This window comes from Muscardinus avellanarius, assembly GCF_963383645.1.
Source record: "Muscardinus avellanarius genome assembly, chromosome: 17".
Taxonomy (NCBI): domain Eukaryota; kingdom Metazoa; phylum Chordata; class Mammalia; order Rodentia; family Gliridae; genus Muscardinus; species Muscardinus avellanarius.
Genome location: NC_137803.1, coordinates 56684160 through 56710060, shown reverse-complemented (window position 1 = coordinate 56710060; position 25901 = coordinate 56684160).

Sequence of the window (25901 nt, the reverse complement as noted above, 5' to 3'; positions counted from 1 at the left end):
TAGTGCAAGAATCAGTATTTCAGCTGTGGAGAAGACTCCGTTGATCGTCCTTTTTGCTTGTTCTTATCTTATGGCACTGGGGGTTGAATCAAGAGCGGTTTCACCACTGAGCTACATCCCCGGCCCTTTTTTATTTTGAAACACGGCCTAAGTCACCACCCACTGGTACCACTCATACCCATGATCCTCCTGTCTCAGTCTCCCAAGTACTGGGATTGCAGGTGTGTGCCACCATGCCAGGCTGTTTTTTATTTTATTTTTTCCCAAGAAGATGGCCATACACAGAGAAAATCCTACTTTTAATTTGCAGAGGAACATTGTCATCTAAATGAACGATTACATTCTGAAGGCTCTGTAAGCGGGTTTAATATCCCGCGCTGTGTGACTCACATTCTCTGAGATGCCTTTTCTACATCTGTAAAATGGGACAATTAATCTCCTACTGTGTCACAGTCGGGTTATGAAAATAAGTCACAAAATGCCTGCAGTACACTTCTAGTTTCTTTTGAAGAAATATAAAATATTACCATTGTGTGGAACTGGTAAAGCTTAATATATAAGTCTGCATTTTTATAGCGATGGAACATGATATGAAGAAACTAATTAACAAACTTGATTATAATATATACTGACATAGACTGTCTGGATGATAATAAAATTGTCCTCCAAAACAAAATTCCCAAATTGAAGAACAAATTAAAATAAATATTTTATAAAGCTTTAAAAAAATCCTAAATCTCTTTGGCACCAACTATAATCCTAAGCCAATATTTTCCAAACTGCATTTGTAATTTGTTATTTTTATTTTTTATTATGATACATTACTCCTCCTCCTCTCTCTCCTCTTCTTTCTGCTCCTCCTCCTCCTCCTCTTACTCCTCCTCCACTTCCTTCTCCTTTTTCTTCTACTTATTTATTTACTTATTTAATTTGTGGCGCTGGGAATTGAACCCAGGGCATTCTACCTCCAAACCACAGTTCAGTCCTCAGCCCTTTTTATTAATTAATTTTATTTCTTTTGCAACATGATCTTGCTAAGTTGTTGAGGGCCTCAATAAATTTATGAGGCTGGCTCTGAACTTATGATCTACCTACATCGGTATCCCAGCACTGGGATTATAGGCATGTACCACCCTGCCTATATGCCTGGGTGTGTCATCTCTAAAGTTCTCTGATCAGAGAACACATTTGGAAGAATTTACTATTGGATAGAAAATTACTATTGGATAGAATTTACTATTGGATAGAAAAAAATTGGAGAAAGCTTATTTATTTATTTATTTATTTATTGTGGCACTGAGGGTGGAACACACGGGCCTTCTACTTCCAGGCTATCCTCCCAGCACCATTTTATTTTTTATTTGGAAACAGGGTCTCGCTAAGTTGCTAAGAGCCCCAGTAAGTTGCTGAGGCTGTCCTCAAACCTGCAATTCCCCCGACTCAGCCTCCCAAGTACTTACAAAACAAAGCAGGCTTGAGAGACTTGCTCAGAAGTATAACACCCTTTGGTTCAATCCACCACAAGGGAAAAAAAAAAAAAAAAAAAGAACTACAAAATTTAACACCAGCCCCTGGATGCGAGCTTTGAACTGTCACGGAAACCTTTTGTTGACGAAAGCGCGCATCCTGTGCTCTTCGTGGCGCCCCGGCTCCCGCTGCTGCTCTGTGGCCTGGCCCCGGCTGTGTGCTGCCCAGGGGGGCCCTGTCATTTTCCTTGCGTCGCATCTTCCAGGCACCGGGGACCCCCACGCTGGTTCCGTCTGGTGCCCGTGTCGCTCCTGTCTCTTGGGATGCTGAGGGATTGGTTTGAACAGGATAAGAAAGCTCTTCCAAGGAACGCTGGTTCTCTAATGAGAAAGTGAGCCACATTTAAAATCTCTCCCGGGGAAGTAACTGGCAGGAAAACACGATGCTCTGGAGTTTGTGGCTTGTCAGCCAGGAAGAGACAGTGGTGGGAAGTGGGGGAGACACCAGACATCTGACTCCAGCGGGCGGGTCTGAGTCCTTCGGGAGGAGCATTTTCTCCTGGTCCCTTTAGTGATGCTTCCGGCTTCATTTCCAGGTCTGAGAAATGGCGGGGAGAAGGGCCACTGCCCTGCACCACGCGGAGCCCTGGAGGGAAACTGAGCTCTATTTCTGGAAACATTTTGGACCGTTTATCCAAAATCGATAAATATTAAATGATTTCTCTCCAAACATAATATGTATCTATTCAAGCCAAATGTCATACATTCCCCCAAGAATATGAAGGGAAGAAGCAATCAAGGTTTTAAACTTAAATGATTTTTTTACTGGTTTGGGACTTAGATTTTTTTTGGGTGTGTGGTACTAGGGATTGAACCCAGGGGTATTCAACCTCTAAGCTGCCTTTTTTTATTTTGAAACAGGGTCTTGCTAGGTTGCTGAGAGTCTTTGCAAATTACTGAGGCTGGCCTCAAAACTGTGAGTCTCCTGTCTCGGTCTCCCGGCTACTGGGAGTATAGGCATGTGCCACCAAGCCCAGCTAGAATTTAGTTTTTTTTTTCTTTGTGGTACTGGGGATGGAACTCAGGGCTCTTCTACCTCCAAGCTGCACCCCTAGCCCTTTTGCTTTTATGTTTTGAAACAGTATATCACTAAGTTGTCTAGCTGGCCCCAAACCTCTATCCTCCTCTCTCAGCCTCCTAAATCCTAGGATTGCAGGTGCACACGCCACCATCTTTTTGATGGTTACCCTCTTCTCAAAGTTTAATAGGCAAGATGCGTGGAGTTCTTACCTGGCCCTCTTCCTAAGGGTCTGCAAATCATTAGGCCATCTCTGCTTTCTGTGATCTCTAACATGGGAAGCACCTTTGCAGGGCTGAGGGTCACCCGTGCAGGCAAACGTTTTGCCCGTGAGCTACACACCCAGCCCTCATCTGTAAAATGGGAAACCAAAGCCGGGCGTGGTGGCGCACACTTGTAATCCCAGCATTCGGGAGGCTGAGACAGGAGGATCGTGGTTCGCGGCCGGCTTCAGCTATTAGCGAGGCCCTTTGCAACGCAGTGAGACCCCGTTTCAAAATAAAGAATAAAAAGTAGGGCTGGGACTATAGCTCAGAAGTAGATTGCCCCTGGGTTCCATCCCCAGTACCACACACACACAAAAGGTAAAAGAAATATCTGTCTGGTCCACATTTCAGAACACTCATAACCATGAAAAATCAGTGCCGTCCACATATGTACTCAGATTACATTTCTGGGTGGGAAATCAGCGTTATTTTTCTAATGCTTTGTGTAGGGTAGAAACCGGCCGGCTCTCCGCTGTCTTTGGCAACAGCGACGAGCAGATGAGTAGGTAAGATGTTCTGTGTTTTGGAGGTGCGCGGGCAGGCAGTTGGAAGCTGTGGCCCAGGGTGAGTTGTTTTGGCTGCCAAGGGAAAAATCTGCACCTGGCAAAAGAACAGTCCTGGGGAACTGGAGGAGCATCTCCCAGGCCCGTCAGACCACGTTGCTGGAGAGTAACACCATGTCAGAGACGTGGGAATGAACAGAGGGAAGGTTCACCCTGTGCGGCTATTGCTGGCAGGCCTCGGTTGGTTCCAAGACCCGCTGTCGTGGGATGGAGGGGGACGAGGCTCTCCAGGTATCAGAGAGCATCGTGACATACCTGAGAGGCACATCCCGACAGACACCATCTCTCGCCTCCGAAATGCAAGGTTGCAAGTGACCCAGACCTGGTTGTATTTACACAATGGTCCTCTCCATGGTACAGAGTGCCTTTGGGGCCACAGACCAAGAACAAGAAAGGAGATTTAAAATAATCGCAACAAGCAATCACATTTCATCGTCTGTACTGAATACTAGAGAGGCTGTTGAAGTGAGCGCAGTTCTTAGCTGTTGGCTAAGCAGGGACTTAATTTGATTTGGTAAGGAAGAGGGAGTTAAACAGTAGCTGATTTCTTTCTTGTCTGGGAAGGGATCCATATCAACCAACATTTATTTTCTTTCTCTTTCTCTTTCCTTTCCCTCTCTCCCTCTCCTTCTCCCAACCACTGTCTCTCCCTTTCTTTTAGCATGCTTTCTCTGAGCTATTCCTCTAGCTCCTTTTATTTATTTTATTTATTTTATTTTTTATTTTTGGTGGTACTGGGGTTCCTGGAAACCCTTCTCCTCCGGGCTACACTTTCAGACCTATTTTATACTTTTTCAAATTTGGAAACAGGGTCTCTTAGGCCAGTGTGGCTGGCTTCGGACCTGCGCGATCCTCCTGTCTCCGCCTCCCAAGCGCGGGGATTACAAGCGTGCGCCACCACGCCCGGCCTCTAGCTCTTTTTATATTTTACTTTGGAACAGAGTCTCAGTAAGGTATCGAGGGCCTTGCTAAGTTGCTGAGGCTGGGCTTGAACCTAGGATCCTCCCATCTCAGTGCCCCAAGCACTGGGCGTGCAGGCGTGCGCCACTGTGCTGCGTGTAGTCTTTTCTTCAGTGAGTTTAGATCACACCGCGCATTCAGGCAAGCATACATTTTCCCCTTGGAAAGCGCTTTCTCTAATTCTTGCATTTGTCTACTCAATACCAGTCTCAATCCCTCCCCACACCAGCTCTGCCACCATTGATAGAAAAACACGGCCCCGGAGGTGCAGGAGCGACCCCACGCGAACCCTGAACTATACCCACAAGCCTTTTTATTTCATGCTTTGAACAGGGTCTTGCTAAATCGTCATATGCTGTCCTCAAGCCTGTGATCTTCCCGTCCCAGCCTCCCAAGTATTGGGATTACAGGCACGTGCCACCATGCCTCCTGGCTTAGATACAGGACTTCAAAGAGAGGCAGAAAAATCAGGATTTGAGACCCAGGAAATGAGGTACACCTCAGCAGACTTTCGGTTCCTGAAGGCCAGAGGCAGGTCACCTTGGTCTAAAGCCAAGCCCTGCTGGACAGCAGCCTTCATCTGTGCTGTGAACGGATGGGATCCTGGCCGTGCTGTCTAAACCATGCATGCCATTGGTGAGCCAGCCCTCTTCCTATGCCGGGACGTAGGCATCTTTCCTGGGATTGAAGCCGGGGGCTTGCTATGTTCAGTCTAGAGGGTAACGAGACCACCTCGTGAATGCTGGCAGCAGGGTTCTTAGCACTGTGACTGGGTGCCCTGTGTGTTCACCACTGTGTATCTGGGCGTTTGGGAAGTGGGTGTAGATGCGGGTGGGTTCTGATGCCTTTGTGTGGCAATCCTGTGGGCGCTGGACAGAGGCAACCTGTTCAGGGTTTTCTTGCGAAGATGTGACATGGTTTAATAGTGTGAGGTCTCCAGTGACAGGCCTGCCCACGGGGAGCCTTGTGCCGCAGCGGCTGGCTCAGCTGGGTGTCGGGGGCCCAGAGACGTGAACCACGGCAGTGGACGCAGGCTGAAACTATCGAAGTCTGCTGCCAGTGTCTCGCGCTTCTCCAGACGGAGCAAAGCCTTTCTCTGGAAAGCTGGCCCACAAAAACTGTCTAATAAATCTCAACTGGTTCGTAATTTGCATATGTGACCAAAGCCAGGAACATTTCGTGTTTTCTTGCATTCTGTCCTTCTGGGCTTCTCTGGGTCTGTTTCCTTCTTTGCACATTGTTGAGGCCATGACAGCCACCTCTCTTCAGAGTGACATTTCCTTCTCACGATGTCCACAGGCACCATTAGTGACAGAAAACAAACTCTCTGCCTCTTCTACTTCCCCGAGCAGGCTCCAGTAGGAGGAGGGATGCTTCTTCCTGATGGGCTGGATCCCTCTGGATAATAAATTTACACCATAGACCTCTATCTCCCCCTGTATTCCATGAAGTTCACCCGGAGCCTGGAGCAGTCTCCCCTGGTAAATCCCGAATATAAACAATTCCGCAGAACTCAGCCCTCGTGTTTCTGCTGAAGCTCACGACTTCATTTTGATATTTCCGTTTTGTACTCGACACACGCAGTATCTTTCCTGCTTGCTCTATTGTTTGGTTTTCAGATAGGAGATAAGGAATGTCTTTGTCCATTTTCTGCTGCTGTAACAGACTACTTGAGACTAGGGTATTTGTAAAGAAAATGGGGATTTTGACTCACAGTCCTGGAGCCTGGGAGGCCCAGGAGCGCACGGCCGCATCTTCACTGAAAGCGCTGGTGTTGCGTTCTGGCAAAAAGGCAAGCCACCTTGTGTGGACGAGAGAAAGAAAGTTCAACCCCCATGGTGGCCAGCCAATTCCACAAGAAAGGCACTAGTCCATTCACAAGGTCTCTTCCCCTGAACCTAAACACCGCCTCCCAACATTGCCTCGTAGACGCCACACCTCTGTGTGGGTTTTGGTGGGACCAGAGCATATTATGGAAACCACAGCAAGGTGGAGAGGAAAAGAGGCTGCTGTGAGTCTTGGTAGAAGAGGCTGCTTCTAAGCATTGCAGGCTTCGCTTCTGAGAAACACCGTTGGCCATGGCCTGACATTAGGACCACAGCGCCAGAGAGGTATGAGTTTGAATCCACCTCTACGTAGATATTAGTAGTCTCTTTATGCCTCAGTTTCCTTGTGTGCAAAATAGGAATGGAAATATGGTAAAATGTGCCTAAGATTGATACAAGATAGGCGTTTGGAGAGCTCGGGAAAGTGGTTGATGGGAAACACGGGTCATTACCTGGTCACAGCATCCAGCCACACAACTCTGAGACCCCCACAGTGGCACGCAGCATTCCTGCATCTCCCTTGGGAAGCTCTGAGGAAATCTGTGAAATGGAGGAGGAGGAAGCAGAGCAGGGGCTGCTGGGAACTCACCACCAAACTCCAGTGCTTCCCAGGGCCCAGCTGGTCTGTCTGTTGAGGGCGCACCTTGGGTCCTGACCAGCTACACAGGCTCCTGCAGGAAGGGGACAGGTGAAGAACCCCCACCCCGCACAAGCACCAGCACTGCCAAGGTAGCCACCCAGCTCCTCTGAAATTGTAAAATGGTAAAAAAGAGATAAGAGGCACTTCAATGACCATTTAAAGAAACTGTTTTGAATTTGTAGATTGTCAGAGGAGAGGAGATGAGGCTCTGAGGCTGACTTGATTTCTGTCCCTTTGGTCCTAGTGATTGAACCCAGGGGCATTCTACCTCCAAGCTATGCCTTCAGTCTTATGTTATTTTTTTATTTGGAAACAGAGTCTCACTAAGTTTCTGAGAGCCCCACTAAGTTGCTGAGGCTGGCCATGAACCTTTGATCTTCTTGTCTTAGCCTCCCAAGTCCTGGGATCATTGGCGTGCGCCACCATGCCTGGCACCCTCGGACCTTTTTGTTTTTTATTTTGAAACAGGGTCTTGCTGTGTTGATGAGGGCCTCATTAAGTTGCTGCGGCTGTTCTCAAACTTGCGATCCTCCTGTCTCAGCCTCCTAAATACTGGGATTACAGGTTTGTGCCACCATGCCTGGCTCCTATCAACTCTTGATAGTCTTCTGTTTGCTTCTAGCATTCCAGTATGAGGCCTCCCTCCGGTCCTGAGGCTTTTGCAATCTCGCTCCTGCTCAGAGACTTTCTGCATGCTGTTCTCCTGCCCTGGAACTCTGGCCTTCCCACTCTTGGCTAATTTCTACATATATCTCCTGTCTTAAGAAACAAGGTCCCCGTGATATAAACACTCTCATGGCAGCTTCTGCTTTTGCATAACAGCACTTATCACAAGATCTATCTTTGTTTTCATGACTATTTGCTTATCTGTCTCCCTAGAAGACTTCAAGCCTTGGTGATATCTCTCTTCCCACCCCCGTGTCTTTAGCGACTAGCATGTCCTAGCCTGTGAAACAGGCTTATTAATCTATTCTGACTCTGGAACAGGCTTATTAATCTATTCTGACTCTGGAACAGGCTTATTAATCTATTCTGACTCTGTAGGTGCTCCCTGTGAGTATCCTGCTCCCTCTGGAGGTGAGTGTGTAAGGATGCATTTCTTCATTCATTCATTCATTCATTCATTCAACACTACCTAGGTGTTACTGAATCCCAGGCAAGAATCAGTTTCCCTTTATCTTTCCTCCATCCCGTGTGTCTTAGTACTCCTTCGCAAGTGTTTTTCGAGTTCCTCAGGGAAGTGGTCCCTGGCAGGGAACATACTTGTCACATCTGTCTGGCACGCTGGAGGCACCAAGTCCAGGGAAGCTTTTCCATCTCTCTCCGTCCTGCTCGGCTCTGCGCTGCTGCTCTGACTGCTCTCAGTTCTGTCCCAGCAGATATGGACTCATTTGCCAAGGGTGAGAACAGTTGGGCCTGGAGGGTTCTTTCTAGCATCCGTGTGTATTTAGTTAAACATTTATTGGGCAGCGACTATGTGCTAGGCTTTCGTAGACTTCTTCTCACTGAATTCTTATGAGAAGCTCTTACAGTGGGTTTTACCATTCCTACATTATAGGTGAGAAGACTGAGGATCAGGGAATTAAATGACTGTAAATCACAGAGGTAAAATTACTATCGTTTTGTTCTGGTATGATGTCTGCATTTTAAAAAACTGCACATTCACGTTTAAGAACGAGCGCAGCCAAATGCTGAATTATGCAATTATGTAATTCTGTTGGAGGGCTGAAAACACACTTAAGGGATCTAATTTATAAGAGTAAGATGACAGTGACCCAGAGAGCCTGCAAGTTGTTCAGAATTTTCCCTGTGGCCTGTGCTTCGGATGGGGCTGTACATGATTCACTCTGCAGCCAGTCAGGCAGAACGTGGTCCCGCCCTTCTAGACGGACATCTGTTCAAATAGAAATTTCCTGTTTATTGAGGCTTCTGCTCTGTTGAAGTAAAGGTCTTGATACGGCCGAACAAGTCAATCATTATAAACCTTGTTAGTGTGACAGCCCCCTGTGTATTGTTTAACTGGAAATGAAACACAAATACACCAAGCCCCTGCAGTATCCGCTTCACGGTGCATAAATCGACCATGCATCATGTCGCTTGAAATTTGATGGCAATCTACCAAATGGCAGAAAAGACTTCATCCTCAGAGGGTTATGCAAATGAGCACGGGATCTGAACAATAAGGTGAGGAGACCCAGCCTGTCCTCGGAGGCCCTCCCCCGCCTCCGTCCCAGAAAGCATTCCCTAGGGTAATTTCTCAGTGGCAACTGGTGAATTATCCAAATACAAATGACCAGTGTTCAGTTCCACATGCAGATCTGGCTTCAGAGGCACTAAATCGGATTGAATGGCTCTTCCTGCTCTCCACTACCCAAGCGGTATTGTTAGTGCTTGCAGCGAATCCTTCTCAGACCCTTATTAAGCCCTCTTAATTGCTTTCCTTGGCTTTCTTTCCCTTTTATTCAAGCCTCAGAGGTGAGGGATAATCTGCTCTTAGTTATGGCAAGATCAAGATGCTCGGCTCCCTCTCCGACTCCCCCCTCCCCAGTCGATCACACAGCCCCGCCACAGTTCAGCCGCCCCTTTCATTTTGGAGAGGTCTACACCGACCACTAGTCAGCTGATGACCGGTTTGGACTGCAGGTAAATTATTTTACCACTGCTCATGTCTTCTTGGTTTGGGTCTCCATGGATGGAGCATTTCTTTAGCCAGCTCTCCTGGGAAGATTTCTTCATAAATTATCAAAATCAAAGCTGGGAGTCTCAGTGTATCAGTCCAATTTTTGGTCTCGAGTGGATTAAATCACCCAGGACAAGCAGTTGGCCGCCGGAATCAGTCCTTCCGGGTCATGGCCCAACCCCGTCACGGTGCCCTGAAGGCAGCGCCAGGTGCGTGGCTGGAGGAGTCAGCACAGGCCCACTCCCGGGTCCTGGGCGGAGGAAGATGGCTGAGGTCTGCAAAGATGGGGCAGCCGGCACAGCAGCAGACGGCGGGCAGGTGACGCAGGAGTCAGGGCCAGATATCATGGAGGGTCTGCTTCCAGTCAAACTTCCAGCCTTTGCGCGGACTTTCTTAAGCATCGAAGGTGAGCCGAGGCTGGAGTTGTGCGACCATCTCTTTGCTCAGTGACTTTCTTGAAAGCATTTAATGATTTTTTTCTCCCTTTATAAAATCTGACCTACCCCTTTTCATTAAATGCCCAGTTTTTTTTTTAAACAGAGAAGGAAGTTATTAAATGTTATAACATACTTTATTCCTATTTCTTTCTTAAGAAGACATCTCTATAACTTTTGAGGGGATATTCCATATGACTATTTGATTGTATGTGTGTGTGTGTATATATATATATATATATATATATATATATATATATATATATATAATTTTTTGGGGTACTAGGGGTTGAACCCAGGGGCATTCTACCTCTGAGCTACACTCCCAGCCATATTTTTTATTCTTTATTTTAAAACAGGGTCTCACTAAGTAGTTGCAGAGGGCCTCACTAAGTAGCTAAGGCTGGCTGAAAACCGAGATCCTCTTGTCTCAGCCTCCCAAGTACTGGGATTACAAGCATATGCCACCATGCCCGGCTCTATTTGATTATATTAAAATATATTCTCATGATAATCTTATGAAATGCCCAAGCAGAAAACACAAATGGCATCCTTTTGGGTTAGGCAATTTTTCTGAGTTAAAAAATAGCAAGTTCTATCTCTTCTCTCTTTTTGGAAGGCAGATGATTTTTATCCTGAGGAACAATTGGTTTTGAAGGGGAGCTGTTGATTTCTCAGAAGAAACAGTTTGGTTTCTCATTTCAGGATAAGAAATTACTCAAAAACCTTGCATATGGTTCACGAATAGCTAAATCTCTGTAGATTTCAAAACTGCAGTATTCTATAGGAACAGATGCATGCAATGTAAGCTTACAGAATGCCGACACGTGCTATAGATTTAACAATCCATTCATCATCACTTCTAGGGCCAGAGAACATGTTGATTCATTTTAGGCTGTCTCCACGGAGGAGGAAAGGAGCAGCATTTTAAGCTTTTTGTTTTGAGAACGGAGCCGGAAATCCCTATCACGGTCCTCATTCGTGCATGAGTTTTGCTCTAATGCCGCTCCTTCCTGAGCAGCGTCGTGAACTATAATTCTCAGCCTTGTGACTCTGTGACTTATAGATGGTCAAGACCACCCGTGTGGGACGGTCAGGCATCACTGTGTTAGAAATACTTGAAGAATACAAAAGAAAACGAAGACATAGTTCCTGCCCTTAGGAATTCATTCACCTCTAGCAGGAAAGACAGGGTCTGCGTTTGTGAAGGGTATTTATTTAAAGACCTACAGAGACGTGCTTGTCAGGATTTGTACATCAGCGTAGTCATCATAGCCGCCATTTTCAAGTGTGCTATGTATTAGAAATTTTACGCAGAGCCTGGTAGAGGACCTCACTAGCTCTATTTACAGATGAGGAAGCCGTCGCTCAGATTGGTCACAAGACCTTCCTGGGATCACTCAGCCGAGAAATGACAGAATCAAGATGGGAACAGGAAGCAGGTGTGGTGGCGCACGCTTGTAATCCCCGCGCTTGGGAGGCAGAGACAGGAGGATCGCGCAGGATCAAAGCCAGCCACGCGCGCTGGCTTAGGAGACCCTGTTTCCAAATGAAAATGTAAAAATAAGGTCTGGGAGTGTAGCCCGGAAGTAGAAGGGCTTCCAGGAACCCCAGTACCACCCAATAAAATAAAATAAAAAAATAGCCAGACGTGGCAGTGCACACTTGTAATCCCAGCATTCGGGAGGCTGAGACAGGAGAATTGGGGTTCTCAGATAGCCTCAGCTATTTAGTGAGGCCCTTTGCAACTCAGTGAGACCCTGTTTTAAAATAAAGAATAAAAAATAGGGCTGGGGGTGTAGCTCAAGTGTAGAATGCCCCTGGGTTCCATCCCCAGTACTGAAAAAAAAAAAAAGGAAAAAAAAAAAAAAAGAAGAATTGGGGGTGTAGTTCAGAGATAGAACACCCCTGGATTTTTTCTTTCTTTCTTTTTTTTTTTTTGGTGGTACTGGGGTTCCTGGAAGCCCTTCTACCTCCGGGCTACACTTCCAGACCTATTTTTACATTTTTATTTGGAAACAGGGTCTCCTAAGCCAGCGTGCGCGGCTGGCTTCGAACCTGCGCGACCCTCCTGTCTCTGCCTCCCAAGCGCGGGGATTACAAGCGTGCGCCACCGCGCCCGGCCACCCCTGGGTTTTATACCCAGAATATCCCACACCCAAAAAGAACTGGCCACGTGTGCTCCCAGCCTCATGTGCTGACACGCCGGCTACAGCTGCGTCTCCGTGGCACCATCGTGTCTCTCGTTCACAGTCTCAGCTGAGCACCTCACAGGACATGTAAGTGTTTGGCACATAGCAGGTACTCAGGGATGAGCCGACAGACCGACAGAGCCCTGCGAAAGCACACAGAAGAGTTATCTTCTCCTAAAGCTGTCGCGTCCTTTGAATTGAATTTGTTTTCTCTGAAAGCCTTTGTGAGCCCGGGTGCAAGACTTTTCCTCTTTAGGCACGTGGTTCTGCTCTTTCTTCATCTTCTTGGTCTGCATCTGCCTTTGGCAAACTGCGAGGCTGGCGGGGTTTCGGGAGAGTAGTGTTTGGGTGGTACTGGCCGGAGCATCCCCGCCATGTCTGGCTCCATTCGAAGCCAGGAGCTTGGCTGCCACAGGGAGGGGTGTCATTCTCTGGACAGCTGGCCTCCTCAGAGGCTCTCGTGTGTGTGAGAGAGAGAGAGGGCAGACCTTTATCTGAGCCGGAGCCTGGGCTGCGCATGCCTCCTTAAGTGCAGGCTGGGAAATGCAACTTATTATCTCTCATTAGGAGATTATTCTAATTTACGGCCGTAGAATGAAGTTATGTGCTTGCTGCACTTTTGAACTCATTACTGAGTTATTAAATCATAGCCACATGCTGTTCATGTAGCAGGTGTGCTGAGGACGGGAGCTCAGACAGGGTCTGGGGTCTGAAATGTCAGTCTGGCAACCTCATTCCCGCTCCTTCTACCGTCAGATTCCATCCTGAATTTGGAACATCTGTTCCTGTTTGTTTATTGAGCCCTCGAGACTCACTCATCCCAAATCATGCTTAACTTCACGAAATTGCCATTTTAAGGACGGTTTTCTGCCACTCTCCTGCAGATGAACGGGGCGCCACGGACAAGCACGGGGTGGGAGGATCATGACATGTCTGTCCTTTTCATTTGCCACAGATGATTAGAAGACATACACTCTACTCACAGCGGGAACATGGTTTCAGAGGCTCGTGGGCTGCGGTGACCCCTGGTGACCCAGCCAGCCTCTCAATATTGTTTTACACTTAGCCTCTGGAAGGAGGAAGGCAGGGCCGGAGAGTGACCAAGAAAGCAGGGGTCGCCACCGATGGCGTCTATGCTGGACCGCTGGCCACGACTTCCTGTTGCTACCAGGGACCATGTGCCGCATGGCGGAAAGAGCAGAAACCTATTATTCTCGCTGAAGGTTGGTCCCTTCTGAGGGCCGTGGGGGAGATCTGGCCCACGGCTCCCTCCCAGCTGCAGGCGGGTGGCCGACCAGGAGCGTATCTGGGAATGCCTGACTTGTGGTCACCAGTTCCCAGGTTCTACCCACACCTTCACAGGACACTCTCCCTGGGTGGGTGTCCATGTTCACTCTGGCTACCACAGCCGGTCATTCTGGATTCACCCCGACTCTGCTGGCTACTTTCTTTGGTCTTCGTTAGACCGCTGTGCTTGACTCACCCACACCGGAAATACTCCCCTTTCCAGCAATCTCCAGGATGGACAGTGGTCCAGGACCTCATTAAGCATCTAAGATTTAAATATTTGTATTATAGACACTTGATTGCAATAGTTTTGGAAAAGTAAAGCTGATAGTAATTGGAAATGTGTCCACGGCATGATACTCAGAGCTGATGGCCCATTCACAGAGAGTATTTAAAATATTCCTTAATTTTTATTTTTTGACACACTAATAATTTCCCCAGAAGGATGACTGAGGGTCAGTTTCACTTGCTATCATATAATCATCACCGAGCTACCAAGTGATCATCTTTTTTTTTGTGTGTATAATATTAGGATTTGAACCCAGGGCGGTTCAAATTTGAACCTTTTGAGATACTCCCAGCACCCTATTTATTTTTTGTTTTAAAACAGGGGTTCACTAGGTTGCTGGGAATCTTGCAACATTTCTGAGGCGATCCTTAAACCTGCAACCCTCCTGTATCAGCCTCCCAGGTACTGGGATTACAGGCATGTGTCACATACACCGTCCAAGTGATTATTCTTATTTATTTATTTATTATTGGTACATTGTTGTCATATATTTTAATGGGGTACAAGATGGTAGAGGTGTATATGCACACCTCACTCATTTAGCCCTTCCTCAGTTCCCACCCTCTCCCCTCCCTCCTTCTCATGTTTGGCTTAGCGATGAACTTTGATATGTTTATGAATGTACATCCCGCACATCAGGGAATTTCCCTCTCAGCCCCCTCAGTTGGGTTACCTTATTTGCTCATCTGTGGTTTTTCCTTCTTCGTCTAGAGTTCCTCCCATGACACTTTCTCTCTCCAGCTTTCACATATTAGGGAGAGCGTCCGATTTTCTACTTTCTGTAATTGACTAATCTTACTTAGTTCTCCAGTTCCATTTATTTCCCTGAATATGATTTAACTTTGTTCTTCTCTGTGGCTGAGTAAAATTCCATTGTGTACATATCCCATAGTTTTGTAATCTGTTCATGTGTTGGTTGTTGGACATCTTGGCTGGTTCCATAGTTTAGCCATTGTGAATTGTGTGGCTATGAACATAGAGATGCATGCTTTAGTTTGGTAGTTTGGTTTCTATTCTTTTGGGTAGATACCTGGATCATATGATAGGTTCGTTCCCATTCTTCTGAGGATCTTCCATACTGTTTTCCAAAGTGGTTGCACTAATTTGCAATCCCACCAACAGTGTATTAGAGTTCCCACTTCTCCACACCCTCGCCAGCATTTGTTGTTGTTTGTGTTTTTAATGATTGCCATTCTAATTGGGGTTAGGTAAAATCTCAGGGTTCAACATCATTAGCATCATTGCTAATGATGTTGAACATTTTTTCATACCTTTTTTGGCCATTTGAATTTCTTCTTTTGTGAAGTGTCTCTTTAGTTCACTTGCCCATTTTTCTTTTTTTTTTTTTTTGCGGGTCTGGGGATGGAACCCAGGGGCATTCAACCTCTGAGCTATACCCCCGGTCCTAGTTTTTATTCTTTAATTTGAAACAGGGTCTCACTGAGTTGCAAAGGGTCTCACTAAGTAGCTGAGGCTGTCCACGAACCGCGGTCCTCTGATCTCAGCCTTCCAAATGCTGGGATTATAAGCGTGCGCCACCATGCCCAGCTCACTTGCCCATATTTTTTTATTGGGTTATTTGTTTTATTAGCTGTGAGTTTTGAGTTCTCTGTATATTCAAGATATTAGTCCTCTATCAGAGGAGTAGTTGGCAAATTTTTTCTCCCATCCTGTCAGCTCTCTGTTGAGGTTCTTAAGAACTACTTTGGCTATTCTGGTTTTTGTTGTTCCAAATGAATTGAAGGACTGATTTCTAATTTAATGGCTATTGCATTGAATTTGTAGATCACTTTTGGAAGAATGGCCATTTTGATGATATTTTTCTGCCTATTCAAGAACTTGGAATATCTTTCCATCTCCTAAGGTTTTCTTCAATTTATTTTTAAATGTTTTATAATTTTATTTGTAGAGGTTTTTTTTTTAACCTTCTTGGTTAGGTTTATTTCTAAGTATTTTATTTTATTTTTTGGGGGATATCATGAGTGGAAGTTGTTTTCTGGATTTTTTTTCCCAGTAGATTAGTGAATGGCATAATGAAAGCTTCTGATTTTTTAGGATTGATTTTGTATCCAGACGCTTTGCTGAATTTGTTGATCAGTTCTATAAGCTTTTTAGTTGAGTTTATTAAGTCTTCTTAGTATTTTGTCTTCTTCAAATTGTGATAGTTTTATTTCTTCTTTTTCTATTTGTGCTCCTTTGAGTTCCTTTTCCTGTCTCATTGCTCTGGCTAGAGTATCAAGTACTATAGTGAAAATAAATGGTGATAATGAACATCTTTGTCTTATTCCTGTTTTTAGGGGGAATTCTCACAGTTTTTCCCCATTTAATGTGAGGTTGGCTGTGGGCTTATTGTAGATTGCCTTTATGATGTTGAGGTATGTTCCTTCTATTCCAATTCCCTTCAGTGCTTTTAATATAAATGGGTGTTGGATTTTTTTTATTTTTTTAATTTTATTTTTTATATATTTTTTGGTGGTACTGGGGTTTCTGGAAGCCCTTCTACTTCCGGGCTACACTCCCAGACCTATTTTTACATTTTTTAAATTTGGAAACAGGGTCTCTTAAACCAGCGCGCGTGGCTGGCTTCGAACCTGCGCGATCCTCCTGTCTCTGCCTCCCAAGCGCGGGGATTACAAGCGTGCACCACCACGCCCGGCTAGGGTGTTGGATTTTGTCAAACAATTTTTCAGTGTATATTGAAATGATCATGTGATTTTTCTCTTTTGTTCTTTTTATGTGATTAATTACATAAATTGTTTTTTGTATATTGAACTGGCCTTGCATCCCTGGGATGAACCCTACTTGGTCATGGTGTATGATTTTCTTAATGTGGTTTTAAATTTGGGTCATAAGCTGGGCGTGGTGGCGCACGCTTGTAATCCCCGCGCTTGGGAGGCGGAGACAGGAGGATGGCGCAGGTTAGAAGCCAGCCGCACGCTCTGGGTTAGGAGATCCTGTTTTCAAATAAAAATATAAAATAGGTCTGGGAGTGTAGCCCGGAGGTAGAACGGCTTCCAGGAACCCCAGCACCACCAAAAATAAATAAATAAATAAATAAATAAATAAATAAATAAATAAATAAATAAATTTGTTTTGTTAGTATTTTGTTTAGCAGTTTTGCATTTAAGTTCATCAACAATAAAGGCTGAAGTTTTCTTGAGCTGTCATAATTTGGTTTTGATATTAATATGATGTTGGCTTTGAGGAATGTATTTGGGAGAGTCTTGTTTCTTTCTATTTAACTAAATAGATTGAGGAGTATTGGGATTAGCTCTTCTCTAAAGGTTTTATAAAATTCACTTGGAAAACCATCTGGTCCTGGGCTTTTGTTTGATGGTGGGCTTTTTTATTGCTGCTTCAGTCTTTTTGATTGCTATTGGTTGGTTTAAATTTTCTCTATCTTTTTAACACAGTTTAGGAAGGTTGTATTTATCTAGACATTTGTCAGTATCTTCCATATTTTCCATTTTGTTGGAAAATAGTTTTTCAAAGTAGTTTATGATAATTTTCTGGATTTCCATGTTGTCAGTGGTAATATCTCCTTTTTTATTTTTTATTTTCATTATTTGGATTTATTTCATCTTTCTTTTGGTTAGGTTGGTTAGTAGTTTATCTGGCTTGTTTATTTTTTCAAGAAACCAGCTTTTGATTCTGTTGATTTTCTGTATTTTTTTTTTTTTTTTTTTTTGGTGGTACTGGAGTTTCTGGAAGCCCTTATACCTCCGGGCTACACTCCCAGACCTATTTTTTATATTTTTTTATTTGGAAACAGGGTCTCTTAAGCCAGCGTGGCTGGTTTCGAACCTGCACGACCCTCCTGTCTCTGCCTCCCAAGCTTGGGGATTACAAGTGTGCGACACCACGCCCGGCTCCGTATTGTTTTTTATTCTCTACTTTGTTGATCTCTCCTCTAATTGTGTGTGTGTGTGTGTGTGTGTGTGTGTGTGTGTGTGTGTGTGTTGCTTGCTGGGGATTGAACCCAGGGGCATTCTACCTCCAAGCTACACTCCCAGCTCAATTTCTATTCTTTATTTTGAAACAGGGTCTCCCTAAGTTGCAGAGTGCCTCACTAAGTAGCCTAGGCTGTCTGCAAACCTGGATCCTCCTGTCTCAGCCTCCCATGTACTGGGATTACAAACATGTGCCACCATGCCTGGCTGCTAATTTTCTGTCTTCTGCTGGCTTTGGGGTTAGGCTGTTTCTTTTTTTCAAGGGCTTTGAGGTGTGTTATTTATTTGATGATTTTCTTTTCTTCTTATGTGGGCACTCAATGCTATGAATTTTCCTCTTAATACTGTCTTCAAGGTGTCCCCGAAGTTTTGATATGTTGTATTTCTATTTTTTTTTTGTGTGTGTGTGTGTGTGGTACTGGGGATGAAACCCAGGGGCCTTCGATTTCTGGGCTACACTCCCAGACCTATTTTATATTTTATTTGAAAACAGGATCTCACTAAGTTGCTGAGAGCCTCACTAAGTAGCTAAGGCTGGCTTCGAAACTGCAGGATCCTCATGTCTCAGCCTCCCAAGTACTGGGATTACAAGCATGTGCCACCATACCTGGCTTGTATTTCTATTTTCATTTGTGTGTGTGTGTGTGTGTGTGTGTGTGTATACTGGGGGTGGAATCCAGGGGCTTTCTACCTCTGGGATATACCCCAGCCTTATTTTATAATTTATTTGGAAACAGGGACTTACTAAGTTGCTGAGAGCCCCACTAAGTAGCTGAGGCTGGCTTCGAAACTGTGTGATCCTCCTGTGTCAGCTTTCTAAGCACTGGGATTACAAGCGTGCACCATCAGACTTGACTTTCTATTTTGATTTGTTTCTAAGAATTTTTTAATTTCACCCCTTACCTCTATGACCCATTCCTTGTTCAGCAGTGTGGTATTCAGTATCCACATGATTATGTGGTTATTCTTGGTCTTCTTGTAGTTGTTTCTAGTTTTATTCCATTGTAGTCTGAAAAGACGCAGGCAAGTATTTCACAGGTTTTGAATTTGCTCATGCCCACTTTGTGGCCCAGGATGTGATCTATTTTGGAGAAGGTTCCATAGTCAGCTGAGAAGAATGTGAACTCTGCTGTAGATGGATGTAATTTTCTGTATGTGTCTAATAGGTCCATTTGGTTTATGGTGTTCTTTAGGTTTGAGGCTTCTTTACTGACCTTTTGTCTAGAAGACTGGCCTATCAGTGTGAGAGGAATGTTAAAGTTTCCCAGTATTATTGAATTAGGATCTTTGTGTGATGTAATGTCAAAAGAGTTTGTTTTTAAAAGTGGCAGAACCTTTGTTTGGGGCATAATTGTTGACAATTGTTATTTCCTCTTGTTGGTTTGTTCCTTTTATCAGCAAAAATGACCTACTTTGTCTATTCTGAGAAGCTTGGGCTTGAAGTCTAACTTTTTTGATATCATAGTTGCTACTCCTGCTTGTCTGGAGTACTGTTGGCATGGATTACCTTGCTCCAGCCCTTCACCTTTAGTTTGTGACTATATTTACTTATAACGTGTGTTTCTTGCAGACAGAAGATAGGTGGATTCTGTTTTTTAATCCATTTTGCCACCTATGTCTATTAGTTGGGTATTGAGCCCATTTATAGTCAGTGTGATTATTGAGAGATACTTTTTAATACCTAACATTTTGAGTTTTAACTTCTGTTTGAAATAGTGTTTGTTCTTCTTTGCTTAGTTGTTTGTTTGGTGGAAATTTTTATTTCTCTGTTTCTGGCATGTATTACTTATTTCTTCTTTGCAGTTAATCTCTTTGAGTATCTTCTCTAGTGCTGTTTTGGAAGACATAAATTCTTTCAGCTTCTGTTTGTTGTGGAAGATGTTTATTTCCCTGTCGAATTTGAGAGATAGTTTTGCTGGGTAGAAAATTTTTCGCTGCAAGTTGGTTTTTTTTTTAAGAGTTTGGAATATTTTGCTCCAGGTCCTTCTGTCTTTCATGACTTGATTTGAGAAGTCTGGAATTATTCTAATTGGTTTGCCTTTGAATGTCACTTAGTTTTTTGCTTTTGTTGCCTTTAAAATTCTCCCTTTTGCCTCTACATTAGTCAGTTTGACTATTATGTGGTGTGGTAAACCTTTTTTATGATCTTGTCTAAAGAGGATTCTATATATTTTCTGTACCTGTGTATTGACCTCTTTTTCTATGTTTGGAAAATTTTCTTATGTTACTGCCTTGAAAATGCCTTTGGTTGATTCCTTTGGTTTCATCTTCTATTCCCTCTTCTATGCCTATTATTCTTAGGCTAGCTATTTTAAAATGGGCCCGTATGTCTTCAATGTTCAATTCATGCTGTCAAATTGTTTTTTCTAAATTATATAATATATGTTCATTTTTGGAATGATCATCTTCTAAGATTCTATTTTCCATGTGGTCTAATCTATTGTTTATAGTCTGTATTGATGCCTTCACTTCAATTATTGCATCTTTGATTTCCTTCAGAGCTACTTTCTTTTTCTTTTTCTTTTGGTGGTACCGGGGTTCCTGGAAGCCCTTCTACCTCTGGGCTACACTCCCAGACCTATTTTATTAATTTTTTAAATTTGGAAACAAGGTCTCTTAAGCCAGCAAGGCTGGCTCCGAACCAGCGCGATCCTCCTGTCTCTGCTTCCAAGCGTGGGGATTACAAGCGTGCGCCACCACGCCCGGCTTCAGAGCTACTTTCGGATTTCTGTTCAGGGTGTCAGATTCATTGTTTATTTGTTCCTTTATTTCTTTCAAGCTCTCTCTAAATTCTCTTTGGAAATCCTGTATCATTTCTACTACTAAAGTTCTGATTGTTCTTCTGGTGATATCTTCAGTTCTGTGTTGTTTGGTTCTGTTATTGTGAGTTTGTGGGAGCTTATTGCTTCCTTGCTATTCCTTCTTCTTATGATTTAAGGATTCTTAAGTTTGTAACTGTTGTTTTTGATAGCTTTCTCTCACTCTGTAGGTGTCAGGTGGTATATATCAGGGCAAGTTGTATTGTATTCAGTGGTGAGGGTTGAGTTTAGAGGAAGGTGCTGAAGTAGTAAATGCAAGAATAGGGTAAAATAACAGATAGGGTGGAGTAGAATGAGAGTTTGAGTGTGGTAATGTAACATACAGTAGTGATTGTAGATAGTGTATATATAGGAGGATTCTAATAATCCTCCTATACTCAAACTCCTAGAGTTTGAGTGTGGTAATGTAACATACAGTAGTGATTGTAGATAGTGTATATATAGGAGGATTCTAATAATCAGTGTATTTAGATGTTATGATATGAAGTAGATTTAATACAAGTCAAAGAAAAGAGAAGAAAAAAAGGGACAGAGGAAGGAGAGTAGATAGGTAAGAGTGAAGAAGCTTGTAAAAGGGGTGGGGAAGAAAGCAAATAAATAAGCACACATACACAAACAAAACAACAACAAAATGAAACGACCCTACAAATATATGAATTTTGAGCTGACTTAGCCTCTGCAGTCCTCCCGAGTGTGCGTGGATGCTTTCAGCCATTTAAGATTCACTTTTTATATTAAGTTATTGAGCCTTTTCCAGGCACTCTCATTTGCTCTGAAATGATGTTGTTGAGTGCCGCTCTGGATCTCTGGAGGACATGCTGAGCTCAGCTTTCGCTGCCAGTGGTCTAGCTGGGGTCCAGGCAGTAGTGTCTCCCTGGAGTGTGGGGCAAGGAGCTGACCGCTTCCAATTCCACTGAGCTGCAACCACTTACTTTGCTTCAAGGCATTGGCTATTTTGCTGGGAGTCTCTGGAGGCCAAAACGCCAACTGTCCTGTCACGGTGAGGCAAGATGGCACTGCTGCGGCTTCTGGGGCTGCAGTAGTTGGAGGAGGGCAGGGGACTTTTCTGCCCTCTCTTTTGCCTACTAGCTTTTCTTCTGCTGCCTTTCCATTCTCGGGTGCTTTGTTTAGTTTTACTCTGTTTGTTATCTCTTGAAAAGACGCTGTTTTCACGGCAGTAGAGATTGAGTTTCAGCAGGACTGAGATGTGCTTTTTCCCTTGGTCGCCATCTTCCTGGAAGTCTCTCCAAATGATTATTCTTTAACAATTTATCTCAATAAGTAAATATATTTTTTTTTGTAGAACTGATGAAATTTGAGCAGCACTCTCAAGTTACATCCTCACAGTCAAAGGGAAATAAACTTGAGAGGCAGCTGCCTCATTATTGTGTTGGGGGAAAGGCAATGATGAGAAGAGCTCCCAGTCGCTGTTCTGTGTTCTGTTCATTTGTTCATCCATGCAAGGAATATTTATTGAGTACTTAATAAATGTTAGGCATTGAGCAAGATGTCAAGGATAAAATGATGACCAAATAGAGCTCTTAGCCTTATCTAACTTACCTAGTGGTAAAGCCAGACATGGGATGAATAACCATCTGTATTCATCATCACAAGCCATAAGTGCTGTAAGAAAAATGTATGAGTCGCTGTGAGAACTCAGTATAGACAGACTTGACTTAGCCTATGGGTCAGAGAAGGATTCCCAGAGAGAGAGTAAGCTTGAGCTTAAACTTCAAGGAATAGTAGAAGTTAACTAGACAAAGAAAACAGAGTGAAATGCTCTACAGCTATGGAACAGTGTGTGCTGAGGTCCTGAGGTGGGAAGGAGCAGGAGTGTGTGCTTAAAGAACTTAGGTCTATATGGCCAGAGTGCCCAGAGGAGCAGAGGGCTGTGATAGGAAGCTGGTGAAACAGGCAGGGGCCAGACCAGCCAGCCTGCTGGTGAGTGTTAAGGACTTTGTGTTTATCCTCAAGCATGGGGACGTGTGTGTGTGTGTGTGTGTGTGTGTGTGTGTGTGTGTTATTGGGATTGAACATAGGCATTCTACCTCTGAGCTATACCTCAGCCTTATTTATTTATTTTTAATTTTGAAACAAGGCCTCACTAAGTTGCTGAGACTGGCTGTGAACCTGTGATCCTCCTGTCTCAGCCTCCCAAGTACTGGGATTACAAGTGTGCACCACCACGCCCGACTTGAGGGAACCGTGTGAGGGCTTTCAGCAGTATCATGGTGAGTCACGTGTATGTTTTGACACACCACTAGTTTTAGTGTGGAGAATGAATGAGGGGCAAGAGAGGAAGTTGGGGGCAGAGAGGAGGCTGCTGGTAGTGCAGGTGTGAAGCCATGGGCACTTGGGTCAGGTGGTAGAGGTAGAAACAGAGACCAGTAGTTATTGGTCTGAGGCTGTCTTCAAAAGTAGCACTCCTGTCTCACCTTAGTGGGTTTTTTAAGTTTTTGTGCGTGGTGCTAAAAGATTGAAACCAGAGGCATTCTGTCTCTGATCTACATTCCCAGCCCTTTAAAACAATTTTTTTTAAAAAACAGGGTGTCACTAGGTTGCTGATGATCCTGCTACATTGCTGAGGCGGTCACAATCCTCCTGCCTCAGCCTCCCAAGTACTGGGATTGCAGGTATGTTTTATTATACCCTGCTTGGCTTTAATGCATTTTTTAAAATAGTATTTTTTACAATTATTTTCACTGCAAAGCAATACCTACTTATTACTAAAGATTCTGGAATTTCTAGTCCTCTCTTCCACTTTCCTGTTTTTATAAACAAATGAAGAAAAGGCGACCCCAGAAGATGAAAGTGTCTCATCTTTAGGGGCAGAGCTGGGTCGCTTTATATCAGGGCCATAAATTACTTTTTTTTTTTTTTTGGTGGTACTGGGGTTCCTGGAAGCCCTTCTACCTCCGGGCTACACTCCCAGACCTATTTTTACATTTTATATTTGGAAACAGGGTCTCCTAAGCCAGCGTGCGCGGCTGGCTTCGAACCTGCGCGATCCTCCTGTCTCTGCCTCCCAAGCGCGGGGATTACAAGCGTGCGCCACCACGCCCGGCTATAAATTACTTTTTAATTTAGGCATTTCTTTGATATGGAGGGGTACGATCTTGGGGAAACTAGAAACATTCTATTGTTAGTGTTTTTATTATGAGCATACCATTTCTTCACAAAGGGTCTTTGACAGCTGCGCACTGGGGGTCTTTGCACAACACAAACATATATAGGGCACAGGCCATCCTCCTCCTTAAAGTTTCTTTTTCTCTAAAGTTTCTTAGTTACTTAATTTTCTTTCTTTTTTTTTTTTTTTTGGTGGTATGGAAGCCCTTCTACCTCCGGGCTCCACTCCCAGACCTATTTTATATTTTTGAAACAGGGTCCCTTACGCCAGCGCGGCTGGCTTCGAACCTGCGTGATCCTCCTGTCTCCACCTCCCAAGCACGGGGATGACAAGCGTGCGCCACCACGCCCGGCTTAGTTACTTAATTTTCTGAAGACCATTTTTTTTTTTTTTTGGTGGTACTGGGGTTCTTGGAAGCCCTTCTACCTCCGGGCTACACTCCCAGACCTATTTTTACATTTTATATTTGGAAACAGGGTCTCCTAAGCCAGCGCGCGCAGCTGGCTTCGAACCTGCGCGATCCTCCTGTCTCTGCCTCCCAAGCGCGGGGATTACAAGCGTGCGCCACCACGCCCGGCTATAAATTACTTTTTAATTTAGGCATTTCTTTGATATGGAGGGGTACGATCTTGGGGAAACTAGAAACATTCTATTGTTAGTGTTTTTATTATGAGCATACCATTTCTTCACAAAGGGTCTTTGACAGCTGCGCACTGGGGGTCTTTGCACAACACAAACATATATAGGGCACAGGCCATCCTCCTCCTTAAAGTTTCTTTTTCTCTAAAGTTTCTTAGTTACTTAATTTTCTTTCTTTTTTTTTTTTTTTGGTGGTACTGGGGTTCCTGGAAGCCCTTCTACCTCCGGGCTCCACTCCCAGACCTATTTTATATTTTTGAAACAGGGTCTCTTACGCCAGTGCGGCTGGCTTCGAACCTGCGTGATCCTCCTGTCTCCGCCTCCCAAGCACGGGGATGACAAGCGTGCGCCACCACGCCCGGCTTAGTTACTTAATTTTCTGAAGACCATTTTTTTTTTTTTTTTTTTTTTGGTGGTACTGGGGTTCCTGGAAGCCCTTCTACCTCCGGGCTACACTCCCAGACCTATTTTTACATTTTTATTTGGAAACAGGGTCTCCTAAGCCAGCGCGCGCCGCTGGCTTCGAACCTGCGCGATCCTCCTGTCTCCGCCTCCCAAGCGCGGGGATTACAAGCGTGCGCCACCACGCCCGGCTCTGAAGACCATTTTGATACAGAGAGGGCTGGGTCATAATTGGAGCTTTCTATTCTTGTGGGAAAATTTGTAGTTCCATAGCTCATTGAGTTACTGATATCAATCTGTGTAATTCTACAGTTGGAAAAGACAGCAGTACTTTCTGTCTTAGTGCCATGTCAGGGGAACAGTGATAAAAGGTAAAGAGCAATTCCCTTGCACTTCCCGAGAAAGCAGAAGGTGCAAAGCCCCCGAGTGACCTGGGGAACAGCCCGGCAGTAGTATCAGGGGGGCAGCAGAGAAAGGATTGAGGAACTAGAAGAGGGTTCCCTGTGCTTTGTTTCCTAGGACAGCTACGGGGTGAGATCTCAGAGCAAGGAATGCCAGACACAAGTGTTCATCTGACCCCAAGCATTCCTGCTGAAAACCAGACAGCTACCTGAGGATGGAGAGGAGGATCCTGTTGCAAATAAAATTAATCTCTCTGGCAGTTTCTTGCTTTCAAAACTAGAGCGAATCAGGGATTTATCTGAGGTTGGTAGTGATTCATCTTCGAAGGAAATGTTTAATCAAACTTTGGACACCTAGGACCAACTTGGAAGATGGGATTGTAGCCTCTTATCACGAGTATTGCCTCATCAGTGTTTATATTTAATGAGGCAAAGATGTGATCAAACTGATTATATTTTTGCTTGTCTATTAATGTTAATGATGTAGGCAAGCTGGCTAGTAAGTGTAATGGTGTTTTTTTTTTTTTTCTTTTTATCAAGTACGGTTCCGGGGAGACAACTTAGGAGAGAACTTATCTGACAGACACGGATATTTTTGGCAGCTGTATTTTGCTGCTGCAAATGTAGGCTGGGTTCCCGGGGAAGCCGAATCTGGATGAAGAGGGGGATTTCGGGGGTATGGAGCACCCTTGTGATAGACATCAGTGGAGGGGAGAGAGCAGCCTCAGGCCGTGGTGAGGCTGAGCTGTGAGGTCCTGCCTGCCCTGCGGGGAGTTCTGAAGCAGCAATGCTCCTTTGGGGGTGTCTTGATGGGGCCAGGGATTAGGCCATTATAATCCCAGAGTAAACGTGTCAGATGCTGGCCATGCTAGAAGGGGTTGT